Source organism: Sciurus carolinensis, chromosome 2 (genome assembly GCF_902686445.1).
Source record: "Sciurus carolinensis chromosome 2, mSciCar1.2, whole genome shotgun sequence".
Classification (NCBI taxonomy): domain Eukaryota; kingdom Metazoa; phylum Chordata; class Mammalia; order Rodentia; family Sciuridae; genus Sciurus; species Sciurus carolinensis.
This window is the reverse complement of record NC_062214.1, coordinates 79,233,045-79,253,028: the sequence shown is the minus strand read 5'-3', so window position 1 is coordinate 79,253,028 and position 19,984 is coordinate 79,233,045. Positions and strand designations below refer to the sequence as shown.

The 19,984-nt window shown below is 41.4% G+C and overlaps 1 protein-coding gene across 4 annotated transcripts in view; it reads right to left on the bottom strand.

Moving 5' to 3' along the window:
- Positions 1–19,984, bottom strand: part of Tmem266 (transmembrane protein 266) — a 111,305-nt gene that overhangs the window by 83,068 nt on the left and 8,253 nt on the right. Inside the window, exon 2 of one of the 4 annotated variants that reach the window (XM_047538861.1) lies at positions 17,025–17,071. The exons of 2 other annotated variants lie outside the window; for them this stretch is intronic. The gene's annotated coding sequence lies outside the window, so the exon portion shown is untranslated. Of the gene's footprint in view, positions 1–17,020; positions 17,072–19,984 lie in introns of all 4 variants that reach the window. One more of the 4 variants, XM_047538862.1, reaches the window with a different exon arrangement.

The following is a 19,984-nucleotide window of genomic DNA, read 5'->3' as shown; positions in this document are numbered from 1 at the left end:
TAGTTTTCAAATCATTTGGGTAAATATCAAAGAATGTGATTGCTGGATCATACGGTAAGACTATGTTTAGCTTTGCAAGAAACTGCCAAACTGTCTTCCAAAGTGGCGGTACCACTTTGAATTCCTGCCAGCAATGAATAAATTCCTGTTGTTCCACATCCTTGTCAGTATCTGATGTTAGCAGTGTTCCAGATTTTAACAATTTTAATAAGTGTGTAGTAGTATCTCATTTTAATTTGCATTTCCCCAATGACAAATGATATTGAGCATCTTTCTACATGCTTATTCAACATCTGTATATTAATTCAGTGGTATCTTTCAGATCTTTTTAATTAGGCTGTTTGTCTTCCTATTGCCTTTTTTTTTTTTTTTTTTTGAGCCACAAATTCTTTATTAGATATGTTTTGCAAGTATTTTCTCCCAAGTTACGGCTTGTCTTTTCATCACTTTTTTTTTTCCCCTTTCTCTCTTTTGGGAAAATAACTTCCACTGCAGACAGGCTGACTTGGGATATATTTGACCTCCAGCACTTCTGGGAAACCCTGTTTGGTGGTCTGTCTGTGGGTTTGTGGCTGGCTATACATGTGCCTTGAACAGAACCCAATTCACTAGCATCAAAAGAGAAACCAATATTTAACTCAAAGACCTGCCACTGCCACTTCTGAAGTGTGCCAGCAAGTGTGTAATCATTGTTGACCATGCGGAGTCTTTAAATGTTTAGTTAATATGTTTTGGTTTGCACATTTATTCAACAAACGTTAGGGTCCTTGGAGACGGTCAGAGCTGGGACTGGCCCCTTGCTTGAAAAGCAATCACACTGCCCCTGTCACATGCCCTGGGCATAAGGTGATGAGGTGAGCCAGCATCTTTCTCTCTCATTCCACGGACTGAGTCCAGAATGACTCAGTATAAACCTCTGGGGCCTCACTAACTCCTGCACCATGGGCTTTTCACTTCAATCCTCACCTTGCTATTCAGGTCCGGTTCCCACCGAGGTCTTTCTGGACCCAAACTGGGGTTCACCCCATTATGTTTCTGATCCCAGCAGCACCTGCCATAAAGACAGTCCCAACTGTCCTAGCCCTAGCTGATGTGCTTTACATAGTTCATGTGGCTTCTTAGGTGGGACCAAGAGAGATCCGCAGGAGAAAAAGATCCATCCTTGCTTCTCACGATCTAGTTGGAAGACAGAGATATTGATGCAAGTGGCCTCTGATAAATGCCAGAGAATTCTACAGGTGGTAAATACAGTTAGCACTATAGGGGCACTGTAATGTGACTTTAATTACCCACCTCAACACAAGCACCCCTCGGTCTTCTCACCTACAACAGAAGGCTGACAGGGATAGATTAGGCCCTACTTTCCAAAGTGTGGTCCCTGCACCAGTAGGAGCATTAGCATCACCTGGGAGCTTGTTAGAAACACAGATTTTCAGATCCCATCCCAGACAGGGTGAACCAGAAATCTGTTTTACCAAGATCCCCAGGAGGTTTGTAGGACACTATAGTTTTAAAAGTGCTGGGATGCATGATCTTTAAATTCTCTTTCAATTCTAAGCTTTGATAATCTGTGACATTTCTTACAACCCTGTCAGGAGGAGGCTGACTGGCTGGGCCCTGAGCAAGCCTGAGGGTGCCTCAGTAACGGGGCTCTGGTGCCAGGCATCCAGGCATGGCAGGCAGCCACTGGATGCTGGTCAATGTGACCCTCCTAGAGAGTCGTGCTGCCCTCCTGCCAGGGAAACAGCTCGAGTCGTCACGATGGAGCATGACCCTGAGATGGAAGCTGGGGGTGGTGCCCACACACCGTGCGCTTCAGTTGGAGACCTGGGCTCCTCATCACATAGCCAGGCTCAGTTGCTCTACCCACCCTGTAGGTTGCTGAACAGCCAGAGTAAGGAGAGGGGAAGGCAATTAGCAAGGAAGATTTCTGGCATGTCCTGAGACTGTGGACACAGAGGAGAGGGTACTTGCTAAAATAGGTTCCTCTCCATACAAAGAAACTTTCAGGTGCCAAACTCCTGTGGTTTCTTGGGGCTGATCAATTGCTGGACACTAGGGCACACGATAAGAACAGCACAATGGGAACCAGCAAGGAGGGTTCTAGGCCCAGACTTCCCTCTCTTGAGTGATCTAGACCATTTTTCTTCCCTTTCTGGATCTCACTGTGCACATCTATAAAGTGAGACCAGATTCATCCATTCAAATATTTGAACCCCTAGGACATGCGTGATATGTGAGTAGGTGCTGGGAACAGGTGATATTGATGGAGCAAAAGTTTGGGTTATTTTCTAAAGAAGCTTCCAGCTCAAATATTATATTTTTAAGGACAGGCTTTGAACTCAGACTTGGATTATAGATTCGAGCTTTGTGACTTACTAGTTGGGCGCAAGCAACTCATTACTATTTTCTCATCTAGAAAATGGGGCAATTCCTTTTTAATAAGGGTGTTAAGGATCAGAGGTAAATGGAAAGCACCCCATAAGAGATGCTCAGACAGGGCTGGGGAGATAGCTCAGTTGGTAGAGTGCTCACCTAGCAAGCACAAGGCCCTGGGTTCTATCCCCAGCACCACAAAAAAAAAAAAAAAAAAAAAAAAAAAGAGATGCTCAGACGTTGTGCCCTGCATGAGCTACTTACTCCAATATGGAAGCCACAAGCCATGTGTCTACTGAGCCCTTGAAAGGTAGCTTATCCAGCTGAAATGTGCTATACATGTAAAATACACACTTGATGTAGAAAACCTACCACAAATAAAAGCAAAATATCTCAATAATTTTACATTGATGACATATTGAAATAATATACTGGTGAAATAAAATGTATTAAATTTGCTTTAGTATTTAATATGCTACTAAACTTTTTCTTTTTTTTTGGTACCAGGGATTGAACCTTGTGGTGCTTAACCATTAAGCCACATCCCCAGCCCTTTTTTACATTTTATTTAGAGACAGAGTGTCGAGTTACTTAGGACCTCACTAAGTTGCTGAGATTGGCTTTGAAATCATGATCCTCCTGCCTCAGCCTTCCTCGGCTGGGATTACAGGGCTACTAAACATTTTTAAATTGCGCATAAGGCTTGTGTTTTATTTGTATTGGACACTACTGGTTTAGATGAAGTGAAAGCAGAGTATGCTTCTTGTCCCTGTGCTGTTAGTGTGTGGTGTGTTGGGAAGATAATGTGCACAACTGAACTCTTACCCAAGAGAATCCGCTGGAGGACAGGACTGGGGAGAAGGAGAAAGGAGGACAACATGATGACTATAGGTCATAATAATATATTAGATACTTGAGAATTGCTAAGAAAGTAGGTTTTACGTGTTCTCACCACAAAAGAATAAGCATGTGAAGTAATGCTTATGTTAATTAGTTTGATTTAGCCAATCTACAATGTATTCAGGTTTTAAAACATCATGTTGTATACCATAAATATGCATAATTTTTATGTCAATTAAAAAATAAACCATGCTGAGAATGTAGCTCAGTAGTACAGTACTTGCCTACTACGTGTGAGGCCCTGGGTTCCATCTCTAGCACAACAAACAAACAAAAAACAAAACAAAGAACTAGAAAAAAGGGGGAAATCAGGTGGGCTAGGGGTCACAAAAAGCCTTAAGAAGGTGGTCATGGGTAGGCAGAGCACACTCCCAGGGGGATGTACCAGACTGAGCTCTTTAAGGACTGTGTCTATGACTCTGTTTCTTTCCTAACTTTTTTCAGGCACAGTTGTTACCTTAATATTTCCAGTACCCTGCAGAAAACCTTTTTTTTTTTTTTTCCCCCAGTACTGGGGTTAAAACCAGGGGCACTCTACCACTGAGCTGCATCCCTAGCCCTTTTTATTTTGAGATAGGATCTTGCTAAGTTGCCTAGGCTGGCCTCGAACTTGTGATCCTCCTGCCTCAGCCTTCTGGATCAGGGGATTACAGGCAGGTCCCACTGTACTGGGCTTAATTTTTCATACTGCATTGCTGCTATGTGTTTTCGTCTCCCTCTATGATTCACTATTGACTCCTGGGAAGCCAGGTCTGTGTTTTACTTATTGGCAGTCTCAGTCCCTGACAGAGGTGTCACCACTAGAAGACACATCAATGGATGCAGAAAGAAAAAAAGGGGACAGAACCCCAGGGGAATAATTATGTTCAGGAAGCAGGAAGAGGAACCCTGGTGAAGTGATGTGAGGGTAACAAGGACCTTTTAGAGACCCAAAGGTTTATGGAGAAAATTCAGGGCTGGTCAAATAATGTAGGGAGGTTGAATAGGTCACTGATCTGGAGAGGTCTCTGGTCACCTGCAGGACAAACATTACAGTATCATGGGGAGGGGTCAAGGAGTTGGAGGGGCTTGGGAGAGGAAGTGGTGAGGAAGCAGCTCTTTCTGATCTGACCTCAACAGCACCTGAATCAGTTTCCCCTTCTTTGGCTTCTATGAAACGACATTTTAATATCTCCTCAGATTCCTTCAAGGGCTTCTTGCTCCCTCCTGCCCTTTAAATGTCAAGGTTTCCAGGATTCTATTTTTAGCTCCTATTTCTGCTTCATTCATACACTTCCATTGATGATGATTTTAACAAGTCTCCTTCCTTATGACCTTATGTCCTTATTCGCAGTCCAGGACCCTCCTGGAGCCTCAGATCTATTGTTAGTTCTGCTCCTGACATGTAGATGCCCCAAAGGAAAAACCACTGCAGCATTTCTGAAACTCATTTGATTGCCAAAAATCTCCCTGCAAAACTTTCTCCTCTATCAACTACATCCACACTACCAAAGTTTTCTTAACCCTTTTCTCTAATTGCTTTTTAAGTCTTGTCAATTCTATCTCAATAATCCAGAAATTCATCTCCTGCTTTTCTAACTTCACTTGCTACTGCTTAAATTCTGGCCCTAAAACTTCTTGGCTGCATTGCTATAGTCTCCCTGAGTCTACTCTCAATCTCTTCCACCATTCTTCATGTCGCTTCCAAAGAAGTCTTTTTAATCTAGAACTTTTTAAAAAATTGACATATAATTTGCATACAGTGACACACACATTATAAGCCTACAGCTTGATAGGTGTGAACACAGTCAGCAATGCGATCAAGATTTAAAGCATTTCCATCACCCAGAAAATTTCCTGTGACTCTTTGCAGTCAGGTCCGATACCCAGAGGCAATAGCTGTCCTGATTTCTATCACCATAGATTAGTTTTGCCTGTTCTTAAACAGTGTATAAATAGGATCATATGGTAGGGATTATTTTCTATCTGGATTCTTTAGCTCAACACAGTATCTGTAAGAGTCAGGTAAGTTATAGCATCAGTCTTCTCCTACATTTTGCTGAGTAGTAGCCAAACGTATGGGTGCACATGCCACACTTTATTTCTCCATTCACCTGTTGATGGAAAATTCAATTATTTCCAGCTTTGGCTCTTCTAAAAAAGTCATGAATGTTTTCGCATAAGTCTTTTTATAAGACAGATATTTTCATTTCTTTTAGGTAAATGCCTAGGTAGATTTGCCAGTTTGTTAAATAAGTTTAGCTTTATAAGAAAATGGCAAACACCTTTCCAGAGTGGTTATACCATTTTATAATATCACCAGCCATGTCTGAGGGTTCTAGCTGCCCAGAGGAAAAAAAATTTTTCAGTACTGAGAATCAAACTCAGGACCTCCCACATACTAGGCAAGTCAAGTGCTCTACCACGGAGTTATATCCCCAGACCTAAAGAAATCTTTTTTAAAAATGTAAACCTTATCATGCTCTTTCTTTACTTAAAACTCATCCCTTTCCAGATTGGCTTTAGCTCCACAGGAGATAGGCCAGTTCTCCATTATCTGGGTCCTAATTCTCTGGACTCAGCTTTGTTGTTTCTCCACAAGCTCCATTCACCCACAATCCTTAACAACCTCACTGGGTTCACATCTTTGTTAAAGGCCCTCCACTCTGCCATTCTCTTCCTTATCTGCATAGCTGGTGCCTACTCATCATTTCAGAGGTGTTTGCTGATTACTTTACACCTGCACTCCCCCCATTGGTTTGATGCTACTCCATGTTCCCCAAACATACAGGGACTCCACCATAATGCTCTGCTCAAAGCATTGCAATATATTATTTTCTTCTCTTTCCCTGATCCACTCTTGGAAGATACCTGCTCTCCTTCCCTTTCTTCTGCCCTGTTTGATAACAGCCGACAAGCAGACAGACGCCATGCCAGGAAACATAGAAGGGTAAGGTAAAACAGTTATGGTCCCTGCTTCCACAGAGCGTAGGGCAGTGTGGAAAAGACAGCCTAGTGATTGCACTTGTAAGTGGAGAGTTAGAAACTGAATTAAGTGTTTTGCACTAAGTGAGTGATAAGCCCACCAGTCTGCAAAATAATCCAACCAAATGGGGTGGCACTGCAGGTGTGGCAGGTTCTGTTTGAACTGGAGACTAGAGACAGATGAGTCAAGTGGGTGATGTGTGCTTCCTCCCCATGGTGGGAATGAACACGGGATTCTTAAAGATATTGAAATTCAGCTGAGAAGGCTCAAGAAGAGAGACTGAGGGACTTTGTGCAAGGAAGAAGAGCTGGGCCAGGGCCAGACCAGAAGTTACTAAAGATTTGTTCACTATCTTGCACAAGAACAAAGAGCAAATGGTATCATCCTCCGTCCACACATTGAGGACTCCCCCGGCCAGTCACTGCACCTATTAGTGGTCACACATAATATATGCTTGTTAATTTCAAAAAGTTTGAAGTATTCAAGGAGTTTGACAGCTCAGGTACATGTAGCATCTTGAGTAGGCTGTAGGGTTAAGGGAAGAGTGGTCTCTCTTTATTTGTGGGGCACATGTTCCAAGGACAGTACCAGATCTTATATCTACTATATTTTTCCTATGTATACATACCTATGGTAAACTCATACTTCTTTACTTAAAGGAAACACTTTATGGTTTATCTTTGGCATATCTGAATTGCCAGCATTACTACTCTTGTGCTTTGGGACCATAATTAAGTAAAGTAGGGGTTACTTGAACACAACACTGTGACACTTGGACAGTTAATCTGATAACCCAGACAGCTACTACGTGACTGATGATCAGGGTATGTATACAGCATGGGTACATTGGATAAAGGATGATTCACATCCAGGGTGGGATGGAGTAGGACCCATGAGATTTCATTCTGTTACTCAGAACAGCATGCAATTTAAAACTTACAAATTGTTTATTTTCTGGAATTCTCCATTTAGTATTTTTGGACCACAGTTAACCCCAGGAGAAACTGGAAAGTGAGGGCAAGAGGGGTGGGGTCCTACTGGGGGTCTTTCCTTTTATTGGAAAGGATCAGAAAGAAACCAACACTGGAGTTCATCACAGGTTAAGCTATCTGAAAATGAGGTCAATGACTTATCCATAGTCAATGGCAGGGCAGAAGAGTGACAGGGAGAACTGCCTTCCTGTGAACTTTTGAGCTCAATGCATAAATGTCAAGATGGCAATGACCTGGGTAGCAACCAAAGCAATCACAGGAGAGGCTGCCCTTAAAAGGGGAAATCTATCCCAACAGGAGAAAAGAAGCCTTTGGAATAATTTTCAGAGTGTCCATGGAAAGATACAAAGCTGTGAAGGCTCTGGGCCAGGAGACAGGTGGCCACACAAGCAAAGAACAGCAGGGATGTGGGAACTGGCTCCACCTATAGAGAGCAACACTGCTGGAGTAATCTCAGCTAGAGGAGGGAGGGCAGGGGAGCCAGGGCAGGCAGGTGTTTCCGTGTAGAATGGTGCTTTTAGGGACCTTAAGAGGAGGCAATTTGTGTCACACTAGATAGTGTGGCCTCTCAATTCCTTCCATAAGGAATTACATTGTCTTACAGTTTTTGCACTTCCAAATTAAGAACTATTTAGTCTGTGCTGTTGACTATTTTTCTGATCCAAAATGCATTCTGGCAGTGGCATCTTTTCTAATCATAGAACCTGCAGTGGATTGAATTGTGTCCCCCTCAAGATATATGTCCATCCAGAACCTCTGAAATGTGATCTTATTTAGAAATAGTGTCTTTGCAGAGTTAGTTGAAATGAGGTCCTACTGGGTTAAGGTGGATCTTAAACCCAATGACAAATGCCCTTATAAGAAACAGAAGAGAAGACACAGAGGAGAAGCCACGTTAAGACAGAGGCAGAGATTGGATACATGCATCCAAAAGTCAAGGAATGCTTGGGTTTATTGAAAAAGACAATGAAGGATTCGGCTCCAGAGGAGGTTGGGGATAAGAAGCACAGCCCTGCTGACACTTGTATTTCCAGAACCTGTATTTCTATATTTGTATTTCCAGAACTGTGAGAGAATAAGTTTATGTTGTTTTAAGCAACTATGTTTTTATCACCCAGTTTGTGATATACTGTACTTTGTCACAGCATCCATAAGAAACACATGGAGGACCTGAGGTTGTTCCTTCTAAAGGGGCACATTAAGGAGCTCTCTAGTCCTTAGAAGTTCCTGTTCTTCACATGTGAGTGCTAAAAAAATTCTCCAATACATACATATCCCAGATTTTGATTTGAGGGAGAAAGGCGATATACCCTGAGGTTGCAGAGGAATCAATGGTGATATTAGATAGTATCTGGAAGATCCAAAGGCTGTGCATCAAAGTCCCTGTATGGGTTTAGCCTGGCAACTGCACTACATGTCAGGGTGGGACCTTTAGTTTTGTCAATCTTAAGGTTGGATCAACCTTGGTATTACTAGCTAAGTCAGGCTATTCAAATTCACAAGCAAGAAATATCAGGCTGAAAACTTTATCAGCTCTATGTATGTGAGAAAGAAGGCAAACTTCTGGTATACAACACACTCATGTTCACTTCCAGGGGCCCAGGGTCAGACACCTGCATGCTGATTGGTTTGTTATGTGGAATCAAAGCAAAGAGGCAGGACCTTGAGGGGACTCCAGGCCATGGAAAAGCCCAGTAGACACCTCTCCTCCCCACTACCACGGCAAATAATTTGTCTCCAAGCACCACCAAGTTCAGGCCTGATAGTCTGAGACATTCACAGGAATGTATAATTTTCTGGATTTTCTTCTTTATATCCTGGGGCAAATGCCCTGCTTCCACCCACATAGCTTTCTCTAAACAGAGTGTTAAATTACTACTACTGGGTTACAATTATGTTTTGAACTTGCTTCCCTAATAGCACAAAGCAGGTCACCTTGAGTAAGGTATTGAGTTCTTCCAGTTCCACACTTAAAAAGTTTATTCCCAGAAGAACTAATACCACTCGTATTAGTTTCCTGTGGCTGCTATAAAAATTACCATGAACTTGGTGGCTTAAAACAACAGAAATTTATTCTCAGAGTTCTGGAGGCCAGAAGTCCAAAATCAAGGTGTCAGTAGGCTGGGCTCCCTTCAAAGGCTCTGGGAAGGATCTGTTCCTTCTTCCAGCTTCTGGGGGCTCCCCAATGTTCCTTGGCTTGTGGCTTCATTACTCCACTCTCTGGAGGTCACATTTGCATCTCCTCCTCTGTATGTGTCAAATCTACCTCCACCTTTTTCCTATAAGGACACTTGTCATAGTATTCCTGGATCATCTGATAATACAAAATTATTTCCTCAATATCCTTAGTTTAACAAATGGCCAAAAAATATATGAAAAAGTGTTCAACATCTTTAGCAATCAGAGAAATGCAAATAAAAACTACCGGGCATGATGGCACATAACTGTACTGCCTGTGGCTTGGGAGGCTGAGGCAGGAGGATCACGAGTTCAAAGTCAGATTCAGCAACTCAGCGAGACCCTCAGGAGCTCAGTGAGATCCTGTCTTTAAATAAAATATAAAGAAGGGTTGGTGATATGGCTCAGTGGCTAAGTGCCTCTGGGTTCAATCCCTGGTACCAAAACAAAACAAAAACAAAAACAAAAAACTAAACTAAGATTTCAAGTAACTCCATTTGGAATGGCAATTATCATTACAAACAATAAATGCTGGTGAGGATGTAGGGAAAAGGGTATACTCATACACTGTTGGTGGAACTGCAGACTAATACAACTGCTTTAGAAAGCAGTGGGGAGATTCCTCAAAAAATGAAAATTGGAAACACCATAGAACCAGCTACCCCACTCCTTGGTATTTATCTAAAAGAACAAAAATCAGCATACCATAGGGATACAGCCACCTCATTGTTTATAGTGGTTTAATGCACAATAGCCAGCTTATGTACTTATCAACCCAGATGCCACGTCAACAGATGAATGGATCAAGAAAATGGGGTATATATACACAATGAATTTTTACTTATCCATAAAGAAATAATGGCATTTTCCTGTAAATGGATGGACATGGAGAACGTCTTGCTAAGTGAAATCAGAAACTCAGAAAATCAAGGCTTGAATGTTTTCTCTCATATGTGGAAGTTAAAGCAAAATAAGAGAAAGAAGGCAGTGGGGGAGGGAATTGGATATCATAAAGATATAGGGAAAGTCAGTGGAGTGGAAGAAGGAGAATGAGAGGGAGGGAGGGAAAGGGAAAGAAATATGGAATAAATTTAGCAGAATCATGATATATATATATATATATATATATATATATATATATGCACATCTATATATAAAAATATATAAAAGTACCAAAGGTTATATCTCTTTTACGTATATGGTGAAAGTACCAATAAATAGATAAATAAAGGAGTGAAAGGAAGATCAGTAGAGTAGAGGAGGTAGAAAAGGGGGGGAGGAAAAGGAAGGTGAATGGGGACTGAAATAAAATTCCTTGTATGTATAATTTTGTCAAAAGGAACCCAAGTACTATGTATAATTATAATGCTCTAATAAAAAAAATACTTAGTTTAATTGCACCTACAAAGACCCTTTTACCAAATAAGGTAATATCTGTCAGTTCCAGGAATTTGACCTGCATAACTTCTGGATGGGGGCGAGGTCCATCTCTTGGCTTACCGTATCACTATTTGTTGATTTTGAAGACAGGAACCTTATTTGTTTTGATATACCCTCAGTATCTCACACATGAGTGAGAACAAATACAGGAAATCTTTTCCCAAAATTCTGAGGTACCTTACCATCACTGTGCACTACTAACATTGCTCTAAAGGACAATCTAGAACTTTTGTACTGTATTCCCTCAATCACATGGAAGGGTATCCTATATGTACAGGTTCAGTGTGAACTACTTCTGACACAGAATCCATCTCTTCAGGTCAACCTGTCAGTATCAACTGTACTCCCACTGGGCATTATCTTTAAGTTTAGAACCCAATAATCTCACATGATTATCTTTTGCCATACCTGTTCAAATTCTTTCTACCTTTTGAGGCCCACCTAGTGCTCCACCTTCCCAGGAATCCTTCATGACATTTTCCTTAACCCTTCTCATAATCTTGCTTCCTTTGAGGTCTTCTTGCCCTGCCTGTGGGTATCGTTGCTGCCTGAAACTTGGCAAACTCTTCCTGAATGGAATTTTATTTCTTAAATAAGACTCAATGTATACAATGTATGATGTTGATGGAATTTTGGTAAAATTATTGCCTGATACATGTAAGGAAAACTATTGACTGCTAAAGCAGATCAGAGTCTGCACCGAAAAAAGACCATCCTTATTCTGAAACAGGACAAAACCACCCATTTTCTTGAAGGATCCAAGGGAAGAGAGCATTTTGGGTTAACTAACTTAGAAAATTTGATCATCTCCTGGAGGGTCATCCACCTCCTGGAGGTGTTTAGCATTCAGTGAGAAAGGAAAGTTCTCTTACATACCTGGTAACTGGTGAGACATGAAATGGGAGATGTGGTTTTCTACTGAGAAGTAAGACACTGATTTTCCAATACATGGGATGGCATCAAACTAACAAGCTTCTTCACAGCAAAGGAAACCCAGAACACAGAGCAAGAGGGTCCACAGAATGGGAGAAAATCTTTGCCACCTATGCCTGATAGAGCACTGATCTCTAGGACATATTTCATTTCTCACTGAATGCTAAACACCTCCAGGAGGTGGATGACCCTCCAGGAGATGGTCAAATTTTCTAAGTTAGTTAACCCAAAATGCTCTCTTCCCTTGGATCCTTCAAGAAAATGGGTGGTTTTGTCCTGTTTCAGAATAAGGATGGTCTTTTTTCGGTGTAGCTTTAGCAGTCAATAGTTTTCCTTACATGTATCAGGCAATAATTTTACCAAAATTCCAGCAACATCATATATTGTATACATTGAGTCTTATTTAAGAAATAAAATTCCATTCAGGAAGAGTTTGCCAAGTCTCAGAAGAACTCAAAAAACTTAACCCCCCAAAAGCAAAGAACCCAATCAATAAATGGGCAAAGGAACTGAACAGACATTTCACAGAAGAAGAAATATGACTGGTCAACAAATACATGAAAAATGTTTAATATCTCTAGCAATTAGAGTGAGATTTTATCTCACTCTAGTCAGAATGGAAATTATCAAGAATACAAGTAACAATAAATATTGGTGAGGATGTGGGGAGAGCAGTATGCTAAACCATTGCTGGTGGTACTGCAAATTTGTGCAACCACTCTGGAAAGCAGTATGGAGATTCCTCAGAAAGCTTGGAAGGGAACCACTGATTGATCTAGTTATCCCACTCCTCGGCATATACCCAAAGTACTTAAAATCAGCATACTGTAGTGAGCAGCCATATCAATGTTCATAGCACCTCAATTCACAATAGCTAAGCTATGGAACCAACCTAGGTACCCTTCAACAGATGAATGGATAAAGAAAAGGTGGTACATATACACAATGGACTATTACTCAGTCATAAAGAAGAATGAAATTATGGTATTTGCAGATAAATGGATGAAACTGGAAACTATTATGCTAAGTGAAATAAGCTAATCACCAAAAACCAAAACTCAAATGTTCTCTCTGACATGTGGATGCTAACTCACAATAAGTAGGTGGGAGGGTAGAATAGAAGTTCACTGGATTAGACAAAAGGGAATGAAGGGAAGAGAGGGGGGATGGGAACAGGGAAGACAGTAGAATAAATCAGACATAACTTTCCTAAGTTCACTATGAATACACGACCAGTGTTAACATCATGTACAACAACAAAATGGGGAGTTATATATGTACAACATGTCGAAATACATTCTACCATCTTGTATAACTAAAAAGAACAAAAATTTTTTTACAAGACACTGATTTTTAAGAAGGAAAGTTGGCTCAAAGGGCTACCTTCTCTTTACTGACAGGTCTTGGTAAGGAACCTATATAGACAGAATATATCCCCAGTTTCAAAGTGCATGTGAGTAGAAGAACAGAACCCCAGAAAATGAAAAGACTTGGATCTGGCTCCCTATACAGCTCAGACTTCTAACCCACGGAGGCCAAGGGCTGTGGTGTGATTCGTTTTGGTCACTTTCAGTTCTTAGGAAAGTGTGAGGCACATAGAAAATCTTTGATAAGTGTCAGACACATGATTTAATCAATAAAGTATAAGGGAACTGCTTGATTCAAGAGCCCCCACCTAGTCATACCACCAGGTTGTCATAGACTCTGGGCTCTGAAGTCTCATCTCAAGCCTAAACCATGACCTCCATGTTGGTAAACACCATGCTCAACCTCTCAGAGACACCAGGCCACTTCAGGCACACTCACTCCTCTCTCTTGAAATACTTCATTTTCTTGGCTTTCAGGAGACCACACCATCTGGTTTTCTCTCCTCTCACTAGATGTTCCTTCCTAGTTTGCTTCACTGGGTCTTCCTCTCCTTCTTGGGCTCTCAATGTTGAGATCCTTCACAGCTCATCCCTCTGACCTCTCTTCTTCATCTATCCTTTCTCCAGGGTCTCATGACTTGAAATGTCACCCACATACACTGTCTCTACAATCTCTCTCTCCAGTCCCACCTTCTCCCTTGAACTCCAGGCATCTCCAACTGCCTACTTGACACTCTCAATTAGATATCTAATAGGCTGCAAAATGTAACATGATGGAAACAGAACTCTTCATTTCCCCCACTTAAAATATGCTCCCCCTCCATCTCCACCTCAGTAATTGGCAATTCCATCCTATCAATTGTTCAGACCAAAAACCCTGAAGTCAGTCTTGACTCCTCTCTTTTTTTCCCACCCCACATCCAGCCCATCAGCAAATCCCACTGGTTCTACCTTCAAAATAGATCCAGAAACCAATCTCTTGCCCCCTCTTCCACTGACAGCACCTATTCCAAGTCACCCTTTACCTGGGTTACTGAATCTCCTGACTCTCTCCTGTTTCCTCCTTTTCCTCTACATTCATGTCTACGTAGCAGTCATGCCAAACTCAGTTGTGCCACTCCACTGCCCCCACACTACAGATGTGGCCCAGTACACTGTATGAAACCCAAATCCTCGCTATGGTCTATGAAGTCTGATAAGCTCCCTCTCTAGTTTTGTTTCTTATCCCTTTAATTTCAGTGTTCTCATTACACAGGCCTTCTTGCTATCCTCAGCAAGTTATTAAATTGAACGTATATTATAAAATATAAAGGGGTAATTTGAGACATCAAAACATAAAGAGTGTGGGGGGATGAAGCTTGTGTTTAATGGGTACAGAGTTTCAGTTTTGCAAGATGGAAAAAGAGTTCTGGACATGGTAATGGTTGCATGACCATGTCAATGTACTTAATCACTGAACTGAACACTTCAAAAACTAAAAGGACAAATTTTAGGTTGTGTGCATTTGCCACAATTAAAATTAATTTAAGAACCATTCATTTAGGCATATATGTAAAATAAGTTTGAGAGGACAGGCACAAAAAATGGGTAATAATTATCAATAGGTGGTAGGATTATAGGCAATCTTGTCTTATTACCAAAAAGGATTTCTAATTTATCAATCCCTTATGTGTAACTTTTATGTATTACTTATATAATAAAAGTACATAATAAGTTGTGCATAAAACTTATACCCGGTATTTAACTACAAACAAAATCTAGCAGCAAACCACATGTGTCACCAGCTATGGGCCTGAACCTTCTCATGGAGTGTGTGGTACACTTTCAATGGCCTTATCTCTAGAGGAAGTGGATGAGAGGCCTTGAATATAAACACAGGAGGGTTCAGGTTTTTAATGCAGACTTGGTAAAAAATCTGGAGGCACTGTGTCCATCACAGGCCAATCATGCCACAGATCAAAGCTGTTGCAAAATTCTGACTATCTCTCTGATGTGTGATTTGATAATGTGGCATCTTTTGACACAGACCAATTTATGAAGCAGCCTATGGTGTATAATTAAGGGTTTGAGATAGACTAAGGTTTTCTCCTGCCAAATGCCATTCATCTATGCTTGACTCTTCCAACAAATATAACTGAAGTACAATTTGTAAAGCCAGCTCACTGTGTGAATTATTTTGTCCTGCTGTTTCAAGGCATGGTACAGTTTAGAAGAGTAGAGAAATTATTCTGGGATACCTAAATCACAAAGCCCAATCCCATCAGTGGACAGGAGAGGATGCCAGGGCCCAGAAAAGTGAAGCCACTTGTCTGAAGTTACACTTCCAATTTGTGGAAGAGCTAAGACTAAACTCCAGAAATCCTGATGCCTCAGTCTGATGCTCCTTTTCTGAACTTGGAATAAGGCAGACCCTGGAGACATTACAGATTCAGTTCCATACCAACAAAGTGAGTAGCACAATAAAGACAAGACACATGAATATTTTGATTTCCCAAAAATATTATGCAAAAGTTATGTTTACACTATACTGTAGCCTATTAGGTGTATAATAGATTTATATCTTTTTTTCTAAAAAATAATGTGTAAACCTTAATTTAAAATATTTTACTGCTAAAAAATGCTATCATCTGAGCTATTGGAAAATAGTGCCAATAGACTTGCTCCACGCAGGTCGCCACAGACCTTCAATTTGTAAAACAAAACAAAACAAAACAAAACAAAAAAACCCCTACAATATCTATGAGGCTCAATAAAGTAAAGTGCAATAAAACATCTTTGGGAAAGACAGACCAGTAACAGTCAGAATGTGATTACAACCCAACATGGCTTTATTTTTCTTCAACTTTTGTCTAGGAACTGTCCCCACTGGTTCTCTCTCCTGCCTCTTGATGATAACTTTGACAGTCTCCATAGCTTTCGGGTTACTCACAATTTTAAGAACCACCTCATTTAAAGCTAATTTTCATATGTTAAAAAAAACTCATCTAATCTAAATCAAATCTTTAATCTCATATCCAAACTCCTCCCTCATAGCCTGAGGCTCCAAGGGGACCAATTTTGTTCATCCTGTCCTTTTTCCCTTCCTGCTCCTGTCTTTCCAGGGTCAGTGGTGAGCCTGGGTTGGGGTGGGGGTGGGGATTCAGTAAAGGACAAAGTCTCCACTTTGTAGATCTCCCCAGATGAGGGCATGCTCTGGATTGCTAGTGTCTAAGTGTTGAATGGTTCAGGGGATGCAGTTATGGGTTCTCAAGAGGCCTGTGGGCATCTCCAGATGGTCTGATTCAGGGACACCAAACTGAGGGAGTACTCTTGAAACCCTCTCCCATGGATGGGAGGAAAGAGTCTTCTCCCCATCCCTATTGGGAGAAGCAGAGACAAACCTTGGTAGTCTCCTTCACACTCTCCCAGGAAATTGACTCTCCTTGAACATCTAGACTTTCATTCACATAAGGTTACTGGTAGGTAGTGGTGGCCACAGCAGATCAACACTCTTTTTTGCAAATCTGGAGGGGTTCTGCTCTGTTGTTCCTTTATAGAAGGTGGGGATATTCACCTCTTAGCATTTTCACAAGATACTCCCTTCAAGATGAGTCACAAGAACCCTGAACCCTGACTGCAAGGAGGATGCACTTCTTTGGGGAAAGTCTTAACCTATACCAAGAGGAAGCAGCTGCAGGGAATATCCTGCGAGAGAACAGGATATTCCCAGGGGTTGCTGGGGAAGGGAGGACTGCCTCGAAAGACAAACCCCTCACCCTATGGAAGGTCAAGGATCCTGAAGAAAAGACTGAAGGTCCCTGAAGTTACTGCCAGGGACCAACAAGATTCCAATTGTCTGCATAAGACAAAATTCTGGCTCTGCCCCTCACCTACTTTGTGGCACTGAGTCCTTTCTTCTCTCTGGGTCTCAGGTTCCCCAGCTGAAAAACAGGGGAAGATGAACATTTGTCATTTTTGGATACCTAACAATGGAAAGTCCCTTCTGTTTGGAGGAATCCTAAGATAAGTAATGAGCAAGCTTCCCTCTGCCCCCCTATGGAAGCCCCAGGGGAAGAGACATGTAGTTTCCTCCTGGACCTGTTATATAGCTGCATCGGGTCACCAGATCACCATGTGTCCTGGGCTCACCCAAGGAAGGACTATGAATCCTTAATAAGAATGCAAAAGTCTAGGGCTGGGGAGATAGCTCAGTCGGTAAAGTGCTTGCCTTGCAAGCACAAGGCCGTGGGTTCCCAGCACCACAAAAAAAAAAAAAAAAAAAAAAAGGCAAAAGTCTAGCTGTGGAATGAGAACTAGAGGGACCTGGGAGCTGGTGGTGCCTGAGATCAGTCATCCCAGACTGGTGAGTAGTGTCCAGTACCTAGGGCTCTCTAACTGTGCTTGGCCATCCTGCTTATTTTCTGAGCTGGCTCTCCAATATCTTATGATTCTGCATAAATGCCATGTTTTTCTATTATAAATATGCTGGCATGGCTCACAATCCCTACTTCAATCCATTTCTTCCTTGTCTCCCTCTACTCTAGTGACCAAAATGCAAAATACTTGAATTCTCAAACTCATTAGCATTAATAAGTGGTCATGTGAGAAAGTTCTGTCTAATGAATCAAGGAATAAGTTTCTTTCTTAATAGGAAGGAAAGACCTGGAGAGGAAAAGACTTTAATACTTCATTTTCATCCTTCCTCCTTCTTCCTAACTGGTACACTGATGAAAAGCCTGGAGGCGAAGCAGTCTTCCATGACCATGAGGAATAACAAAAAAATGCTAAAGAACTCAGCCTCTGGTGACATCCTTAAGCATCAGGACCAGCCAAGGACTGCTATCTCCAGAATTACTACAAAATGAAAACAACTTCCCTATTTTTTTTTTTTTTTTTTTTTTTTTTTTGTGGTACTGGGGATGGAACTCAGGGCCTTGTGCTTGGAGGCAAGCACTCTACCAGCTGAGCTCTCCCCCAAGCCCCACAACTTCCCTATTTTAAGTCACAATTTTTCAGATTTTCTATTACTCTTGGATAAATACATTCCTTCCTGATATACTTTCTAATAAACTTGATACTTTTTATCAAATTACATTTTTAATTTATACTTTGTAGCTTATATACTGTTGTATACTGCTTAAGCCCATCAGGGTTTCTGTTGTTTACCACCAGTGACTGACTGATACCACAAGCTTTCCTGGTCTCCAGCTCTGATATTCTGTCCTTACAAGAGGGACATATCCCTCTTGCCATGCAAATTCACATCACCCACAGTTTTTATAACACAACAACAAAAAAAGAGCAGTCATCTTGCTCTCAGCATCATGTGAGATCACTGATCCTGGTCCCCTACCTCCTCCCGCCTCTGTCTGATTCATTCCCTAAGGTTAAGGGCCAACCCCTCCCATTCAGGACCCCCTAGCCTACTACTGTTATAGACCTACCTACTTGACAACACAACTGACTTACGATTTTCAAAGGCAGACAGATTCCTGCTAACCATGCACAATCTGAGTTGAGAATGGTGCTGAGGATTGAACCCAGGGGCAGTCAACCCCTGGCACATCCCTATCCCTTTTTTTATATTTTACTTAGAGACAGGGTGTTTCTGAGTTGCTTAGGACCTTGCTAAGTGAGTATGACATATTTAAAAAGCATTTTGTAGTTTAGAAATGTAAACATTTTTTGTGCTGTGTAACTGATTCTCACAGCGATCCTAGATAAAGAGGGCAAGTATAAGATGCCTGACACTCATAGAAATGATGTGCCATAGGTTCTAAAGATATTAAGAGCTCTGTGTGATCTGAGAAATTGTGCAAAGGGGATTATGTATTGCACTTGGAATCAGAAAGCATAGGTTCTATGTTCCAACTAGTATCTTGACCTCAGGCAAATCAGGTACCTCTCTGGGTCTAATTCCCTCATTTGTACAATGAAGATGCTGGATATATTAGTTAGCTTGGGCTGCCATAACAAAACATCATAAACTGTGTGGCTTAAACAACAGAAATCCATTTTCTCACAGTTTTGGAAACTGCAAGTTCAAGTGACAGCAAGATTGAGTTCTGGTGAAGGCTCTCTTCCTGGCTTGCAAATGGCTACCTTATACAGAGGAGGAAGAGACAGAAAGACCATTCTTCCTCTTCTTATAAGGCCATAGTACTATCAGATTAGGGCCCCACCCTTATGAGCTCATTTGACCTTAATTACCTCCTAAAGACCCTGTCCCTAGTTATAGTCACATTTGGGGTTAAGGTTTGAACACATGCATTTACTAAGGACATGATTCAGACCACAACCCTGGATATGATCTTTGGAGTTCTTTCCACCTGTTAGCTCAAATCTAGAACATTGAGGATGTTCCCAATTGTCTGTGGAATGAGTAATAAAGCTTTCTTGCCTCTTTGATTCAAGAAACTACCCAAGACTATTTCTAGACAGTTGGGTGGGGGCATCTTGATGGGCTTCTACACATCCTTTTCCTTTCCAAAGGCAATGAACAATCCAGAGGTAATCTTTGGCCAAAGCAGGTCTCTCCCAAGGTTGGAGCCTTAAAAAGTTTTTCAGGAAGAATGTATTTAACTGTCACCCTTGATCTTTGGGTGTGGCATACAATTTCTGCAACTGCATTTTGAAAGAACATAATGGTGACAGTCAATTGGAATTAGGTTTTAAATCACAAGGCTACAGCTAAATTTTGTAACAGCCACAAAGATTACTGAGCAATTGTGGCTTTTCACCAAAGCACAAAATACCCTGTCACTCTGACTTCACCCTCGAAGCACCTGAAGGTGCTGTCTTAGAGTGCGGTTATATGGCCAGGATAAAACTCCATGGAGAGAGCTGGCACACTT